Consider the following 8,822-nt stretch of genomic DNA (forward strand, 5'->3'; position numbering starts at 1 on the left):
CAGAGGGGACCTGGCATAGATAGGGAGTGGGGTGTCAAGGATGAAAATCAGCCAACAGAGGTTTTAAGTATAACTAATGGAGCCCAGTACCATGTAGACATGTTTACCAGGGGCCTCATGTAGGAAGGGTGCTTATGCACAAAAACCAGGCGTAAGCATGAATCTACGCCTACGGTCAGATCAAAAACTATGTGATCTAGAAATGTGTGTAGATCTATGGTAGCTCGCTGGCTGGCATAAGTAATTTTCTATAGCTATTGGTCCATATGTTAGTAAAGCATCATGTTCCCATGTAATTTTTGATCAGGGCAATAGTAAAGCACAGTTTGCAGCGAGAGCTGGTTTACCTGATGTAATCGGACCCATCGATTGGACACATCATTATAAAAGCACCGTCACAGGATGAAACATGAGTCAACAGGAAATATTTTTATTTCCTCAAAGTACAAATAATCTGTGAGGCATGAATGCAGCTACAGTTAGCAACGCAACGAGGTGCCTGGTTTAAAGATGATTCATTCATTGGAACGGATTTGAAGCTGGTAACAGATCAGTGGCTTCTTGCTCAGTAAATATTTTAATGGCCTTAATATAAATTCTTGCTGCACAAAGAAGAATAGATTTTTTGTTTGACATCAAAAGTGGAAAATGAAAGAAACAAAAGTTTTTTATTATTTCATTTTAATGTAGTAATGAAAAAACAAATAAAGCTACTTTTTCTGACTTTTTTTTTCATTCACGGATCAAAGTATTGAATTTTAAAACACTGTCTTCAAACTGAAATAGTTTTTTTGCTTTTACATTTTACTGAATAACAAGAGCCTGAAGTTGATCTGAGCTCACTGCCATTAGCGACTTCTTCTTGACGAAGAAATGGAGAGCTACGTTATTTTTGGTGGAAATATAGCGTCAGACAGGGGCAAACTACGGCCACGGAGTCATTTTATTACTACTGCTGCTGAGGGGGAACCGATGCAGATGACCCTCCACTGTCTGCTAGGGTCGTGGCCTCTGTTGAAGTTGCCATTATTAGAGGGATAACTGTGGAATACTAGTAGTTTGATGAAGTAAATAACTCAGGCACACAGCCATGTTCCGTCTTGAACTGCTAACCGGGGTACTGGGCCCACTCAATCAGCGTCTTTTTATTATATTCGCCCTTCGGACAAAATACACTTAGGATCGTATATGTGGCATAAGAGCACACCCTCTGGCAGATATTTCAACAGGCTCAATAAGTGTGGAAGTGTGGAGTTCACAGGGAAATGTGATGCAAGCTGACTTTATTCTCAGGACATTGCCAGGGCGATCAGCACGTTCAAGAGAAATTAGCCTGTCGGACTGGATATTGCTCAGTTCCACAGAGTCTGGACACGGGACAGACATCAGCTGAAGTCTTTTCTAATTCAAGGATCTGAGAGGATCTGTGCTGATTGTCCTGTGATTTGCTTATTATATGTCACCTCTTTCTGCCTTTAATTAGAGATGGGAAGTTTGATTCTTTAAACTGAATCCTTAACTCTCGAACAGTAAAGTGAGCAAATAATTTCCAGTTATTAATTCATTTCATTTACAGCAGGTGGCGCTGTGGGCGTTGTAATAATGGTCGCGGTTCTCAAACACTATATACTGGAGACAACATGGTTTGCTTCAGCGGACAAATTATAATCAGAAAACGCCACAAGCGATTCAAACCATGTGAAAACCTAGCGAATACGCACCACATTAACGTGACTAATGTCCTGCATCTTCCCTGCCTTTGTTGTTTAACAGCGCGACAGTCGCGGTCATGATAAATAAACGAACAAACGAATGAAAGATCCGTAAGGGTCCCTATGAATGAATCACGAAAAAACTGTAGTACTAGCAAATACTGTAATACTGTACTGTAAATGCTGTGAACAATGAACGAGACCGATGAACTAAACCGTGCAGCCCGAGCTGTCTTTTACGTGACAGCTGGTAGAGAACAAGTGAAAGTAAAACTTATTTTGATAATTAGTGAGACTTTTAACCCTTTTGTACTCTCTTGGGCATTTTTGACGTGTATTTTTTCCGTGGCTGATCATTTTGTCTGTGTTATAGTTGCATGAATTTTTTCAAAAATGCTTCTTTCTAGTTGAATTTTTAAAATCCATTTTACAATCCTTTTCAGTTCTATTGTCATTTATACAGCAGTTTTTTTTATTAGTGGGAGAGCTGAACAGCTCTCACACTATTGAGATCTTCGCTCTTTATTATTTTGTATACAACCTTGTGTTTTTTGGCCACACTCATAGAATATGCTATAAAACTTTTATACATTAATATATCTAAAACATTTTTTTTGTAAATCACTCAAACAACACCTGCCCAAAAAGTGCCAAACATGTAAAAGGATTTTAAATCTTTAAATGCCAGTTTTACTATTACAAGTCCTGCTTATTTCTTTTTTTCGTTTTTTGCCTATTGCTTACACACTAAAAGCGAATGCTCAGGCCAAAGTCTCAATACGTAAACTTTTTGTAGCACAATGTTAAACACAGTGTAACCATAGCTTAAGCACATTTTCAATTTTGCACTGTGGTTTCAATTTTGTAACACACTTATTGCGAAAATGACCTGTTATCATTGGGAAAAGCAATGCTCATCTGGCAACTGTAGTCACTCACATACACATACACACTGAAAACACCTGCACAAAAAAACACAACACCAATCAGTCTGAGCGTCAGCACGACAAATAGGCCCCACTTAAGACATTTGGAGAACTATGCAAACATGGAGGCTATGAGAGCAAGAGTGAGCGGAGGGTAGAGAGAGAGAGAGGAGTTGGACGTGGACCAGTGCGGAGACGTGTATCAGATAAAATCAGGGCTACTCTGGTGGACCATGTGATAAATCATGGCCTGTCCATAAGGTATACTGGGGAAAGTGTCCACCTAAACCTCAGTCAATACACAGTAGCATCGATAGTAAGGACGTTCCGACTGGAGAACAGGTATATCCTCAAGTTAATACTCTACTACCTACTGTGTTTGTCATGTGATTCGGTATCATACAATATTACAGTAACTGTACCATACAAAGATGGATAATGCTGTGACGAACATTGTGATGTTACAGTGTTGAAAGTACATATGTGGAAAAGAAAACGACCAATGACAATCCAAGACTATCAATTCCAGCTGTTTCAGTATTTCTGAAAACAAGAATAAATCTTTCTTCAGACTTCAGAGGGGACCTGGCATAGATAGGGAGTGGGGTGTCAAGGATGAAAATCAGCCAACAGAGGTTGTAACAGATGTCAACAGAGGTTGACATCTTGTTATGGCATTTTTGACAGAATAGTTGGACGACCTCGTCAAGGTGGGAGGCTGCGGCGCTTCACTTCACATGAGCTGGCCATTACTGAAATGGTGCAACAAAATAATGCAATCCATCTTCGTGAGTTGCAACAATGCATAATTGCAGATGGAAATACATTCAACAATATCAACAGGTTCAGCATTTCTACATTAAGTCGCATCCTCCAGAAACATAACTTCAGAATAAAGCAGCTGTCCAGGGTTCCATTTGAGAGAAACAGTGTCAGAATCAAGGATCTGCGCCATGATTATGTGCAGGTATGTTTACTATGCATTCTATATACATATATTGTGATGTGGAAATGAGGGTTTATGCTGCCTGTAGCGTGTACTTTTTGTCTATATTGACCCAACCCAGCCCCTGCATGTGTGAAAATATAGACGTTTGTAGTTACTGTATGTGTTTTTAGTAATACTATTCAATATTTACAAGCGGTTCTGAACTTTCATGCTGCTGAAATGAATTCATCTCTGTGAATGAGGCAGGCTTCAATCTGGCCAAAACCAGACGTCGAGGCCGTAACATAGTTGGACTAAGAGGCTGTAAATGTCCCTGGCCAACGTGGAGGAAATATCAGCTTGTGTGTTGCAATTAGTCTCCAAGGAGACCTGCATCACCATGCCACACTAGGTCCCTACAACACTGGACAGATAATTGCATTTCTAGATGCACTACATGTAGTTGTGCAGGACAGACCAGTCCAGGTTTGTTATCATCTATTCAACAATCATAACCATGATTTATTGGCTGACAATAAGCGTGTAGTGTCACGTCTAGTTATTGAGGTTTGTTGCCGCTACTCTGTTCGGTGCTTGGTGTGTTTTATGTTTAACTTTCTGTATCCTCCTCCTCCGCCTCCTTTAGTGATGGTAATGGTATCTGTGCCTGGGGATTAGTGTACGCTGATTGCAGGTTTGGAGACGAGGTTGTTAGACTTAGAGTCTCGGCTTCGCACCTTAGAAAGCAGGCCAGCTAGCCAGGCCCCTTTAGCCGGTGCAGAGCCACCTAGCTTAGCTGCTACCAGTCCCCCGGCCGGCCCCAGGCGGCTGGGCCATGGGTGGGTTACGGCATGTAAGAAACGTAGCTTTAGGCAGGCGTCCACGATTCACCACCAACCACTTCACGTTTCAAACAGATTTTCCAACTCAGCATCAAACCCGCTGAGAAACCCACTCTGATCATTGGTGAATCCATAGTCAGAAACGTGAAGTTAGAGAAATTGAACCTTTATCTCTAAGATTCTTGAAAAAAATTGTAGCTAAACAATTTTTTGACTACCTGAGTAGGAATAACCTGTATGAAGACTTTCAGTCAGGATTTAGAAAACATCATAGCACAGAAACAGCTCTTGTTAGAGTCATTAATGATCTTCTCTTAGCTTCAGATAATGGTCTGGTCTCTGTCCTTGTCCTGTTAGATCTTAGTGCTGCATTTCATACAATTTATCACAACATTCTATTACAGAGACTAGAACATAGCATCGGAATTAAAAGAACAGCTCTGGAATGGTTTAAATCCTATTTGTTGACCAGATTCCAGTTTGTTCATGTTAATGACAAATCCTCCTCACACAAGGATTAGCTATGGAGTACCACAGGGTTCTGTGCTTGGTCCAATTTTGTTTAGTCTATACATGTCTCCTTTAGTGATATTATATGGAAGCATTCTATAAATTTTTGTTGTTATGCAGATGATACTCAGCTATATATGTCCTTGGAACCAAATGAAACAGATCAACTTCTCAAAATTCAAAGTTCTTTAACAGACATCAAATCCTGGATGTCCCAAAACTTCCTTCAACTAAATTCAGATAAAATCGAGGTTCTTATTATTGGCCCTAAAAATTACAGATCTGAGTCAGATAGTTACTTTGCATGATATAACATTAGCTTCAGAATCTACTGTAAGGAACCTTGGTGTCATCTTTGACCAGGATCTCTCTTTTACATCGTACTGTATATTAAACAAATCTCCAGAACCGCCTACTTTTCAACTTAGAACAACTTAGGTTCAGGTCACTGGCAATGATTGTTAGTCACAGGAACCATCTCTTAGTTAAGGTGCAATAGACATAGACTGTTGGGGACTTGACTTAATTTATACACTAAGCTCCTCTGTTTCCTTCTGTCTCTTCTATCATTTTTCCATGTTAACCTTGTCTTTTTCTTCTTCAGTAGTTGTGCCCCCCCTTCTCCCACTCTGTCCTCACCTAAAGGTGTCATTGGACTTAGAGCTATGTGTCTGTGATGGGCAGCTGCGGATCCAACCATCCTGCCTGTGTCAAGTCTGTGGTTCAACCATCCTGCCTTTCTCCAGTCCCTGGTCCAACCATCCTGCCTGTGTCCAGTCTGTGGTTCAACCATCCTGCCTTCATCCAGTCCGTGGTTCAACCATCCTGCCTTCATCCAGTCCGTGGTTCAACCATCCTGCCTGTGCTCTGTTGTTGCTTGTTGTTGTTGCTTTGCTCTTCTCTCTCTCTATCTCCTAACCCCATTGGGCGGCACGGTGGTGCGGTGGGTAGCGCCTCATAGCGAGAAGGTTCTGGGTTTGATTCCTGGAGGCGGCCCTGGTTCCTTTCTGTGTGGAGTTTGCATGTGTTTGCGTGGGTTCTCTCCGGGTTCTCCGGCTTCCTGCATTAGGTTGAGTGGCTTCTCTTCATTGTGACTGTGTGTGTGAATGGTTGTTTGTCTGTGTGTTGCCCTGCGATGGACTGGCAACCAGTCCAGGGTGTATCCCGTCTCTCGCCCATAGCCAGCTGGGATAGGCTCCAGCCCCCCTGCGACTCGCGATATGGGATTCAGCGGTTTGGAAAATGGATGGATGGATACCTCCTAACCCCAACCTGTCAAGGTAGATGGCCGCCCACATTCAACCTGGTTCTGCTGGAGTTTTCTACCTCATTAGAGAGGGAGTTTTTCCTCTTCACTGATGCTGTTAGATTGTAATTATTACAATTAAAGGCAAAGAAAAATTCTCCAGTGTGAAATATACAGTGTCAAAGCCTATGGACACCAGAGTTATTCCAACACCAACAACATAAATTTCATCCATCATTAGATATAGTATTGGTGTTAATATCCAGAGTTATTTCACCAGTGTAAAATATGCAGTGTCAAAGCAGATAAACACTGCGTAGATAATTATCTCTGGGCAAGTACTCTGTCCTCTGGAAGCTCTGCACATCTCTCGGCTCGGCTCATCTCTCTAATCTTCAGACTTTTCTCTACACCATTTCCCTGCTGTGAAAGACTGTGGTAAGTGTTTTTAATAAAGAGTACTACATATTAAACACACTATTCTCAGGGGGTGGTTAGAGAGTTCGGTGTTTGTGTACTAAGATTAGAGTCACTACAGTATAACTAGTTTTCTTTTAGCTACTCTTCATCATTTCATACAGTATGATGTTTTGTGTTTCCTTCTAAACCTTCAGGAAGTTCTCAATGCCACTCATCACAGAAGGGTTTGGAGTTCATGATGAGACCATAGCTGAAGTGGCTGTATTTTTACTTTGAATAAAATGTCGATAAATTAACACTTTGTTGTTGTTGGTGGTAATTTAAATGAACTGCAATATTTTTTTAATTCTAAATACGTTTACTGTCATAAAGTAGTAAACTTAAAAAATAACACTGTATAGGGAGTATTGTAACTAAAACACACAGAGTTGATTCTGATCAACAAATTAAGTAGTGTAAAAAATAAACAACACTGTTGATGTGCTCATAGTCTAAAACCTAAATAACTCTTACCATATTGTAAACTGGACCATCACTCAGTATAGTGTACATAGGTAACTCTTACTAGGGTTAAATTGACACTAACAATTTTACACTAGTTTCAGTGTAAATTTGACTCTCTGTAGGGTGGCACCATATGTTCACTGACTAAGTGTTAAAATTAACTCTTTAAGTGTTCGATGAACATTGCTAAATTGACTGTGTATCAATAAGTACGCTTTGATGTTTTTAGGGGTCGAATTACTTTTGGAGCCTCTGGTACTCACACACCTTCATAATATAACAGGCAAAAATAGAATAGAAACAGAATTTAATGCATCAGCCTATAGTGTGAAAGAGGCTGAATCCAGTGGAATACAGAAAAACAGATGTCACTATTTTTACACAACAAAGCCAAGAGACCATTTATATACTCAAGCACCTCTTCAAAAGAACATGTCTAAATCTTCAGACATCAGACAATTTTTTTCTGACTCCTAAAACGATCAAAGCCTGTTTATTGACACACACACACACACACACACACACACACACACACACACACACACACACACACACACACACACACACACACACACAGTGTCACTGTCCCTCTCTCTATGTCTCGCTCTCTCCCTCTCTCTAATGCTCACACACACACGTGCACACACACACATGCAAACATGCACATACACTCCCCAACAAAAACTTTTGAGGCCCCTGGTAGTCACTCGCCTTCATAATATAACAAGGACTTCATGCATCAGCCTACAGTGGAAAAGAAGCTCAATCTAGTGGATTACAGTCAAATTGTCAAATATGACTACTTTTCTTCAAGATGATATGCTGACATCACAGAATGCATGGTTTCATAGTGGAATGGCTGGGAAATTAAAAAACGGAATTATTTATCATTTTTCTCTTTTGTCACTAACTAAAGCCAACCAGGGAGCTACTGTAGATCTGCGCACATTTCTACTTCACGTAGTTTTGATACATCTGACCGTAGGCATAGGTTCATGCTTACGCCAGGTTTTCGTGCATAAGCACCCTTCATACATGAGGCCCCTGGGCATTTACTGTAGCTCCCAAGAACTGTATAATAAGCTAATAAGCTTTGGTAATTTTATGAGGAAAAAATAAGCAAACCTGATCATTCATTTTGTAGTTGAAAATAGCCAGTGTCATGATGACATGACAGCTGCCGAAGCTTTGCTACAAGGTAAGACATGGGCTGGCTGGACTATCTGGGCTTTCCTGTGGAACTTGTATCGCTGCACGATTATACAGCAGATGGCTTTGGATGGTGGTGGTTCCTTACAATGTAACCTGGTCCAATGTGGTATATGACCTATGCCTTGGTAGGTACTTTATCAGAGGCTTTATCAGAAGGCTCTTAGCCCCACACCCACTCAGGAGACTGGGGTGGAGTGAATGGAGTGCTTCTGAGCCTCCTCTTCAATAGAACCACTGCTCATTTAAAGCAGCCACAGTGTTTAAATGCAAACTAAACACAATTAGAGGTCTCAAACCAAAGAATATTTTACTTCACCTTGGCATGTGAGATTTGTTTTGTTGATTTTGTGACAGCCTTAATAGGGACAACAAAACATTACTGGAGACCAAAGACTAAAGTCAAAAACACCAAGCAACAAAGAAACTGTACAATCAAATGAGATAGTAATTACATGTGTTAAACATATTGAGGAGGGGTACACTGTCTGTCAGTGCCCTTTCAACAATGCTGTAATGTGGTGG

The sequence above is a fragment of the Betta splendens genome, chromosome 15 (genome assembly GCF_900634795.4).
Source record: "Betta splendens chromosome 15, fBetSpl5.4, whole genome shotgun sequence".
Lineage (NCBI taxonomy): Eukaryota > Metazoa > Chordata > Actinopteri > Anabantiformes > Osphronemidae > Betta > Betta splendens.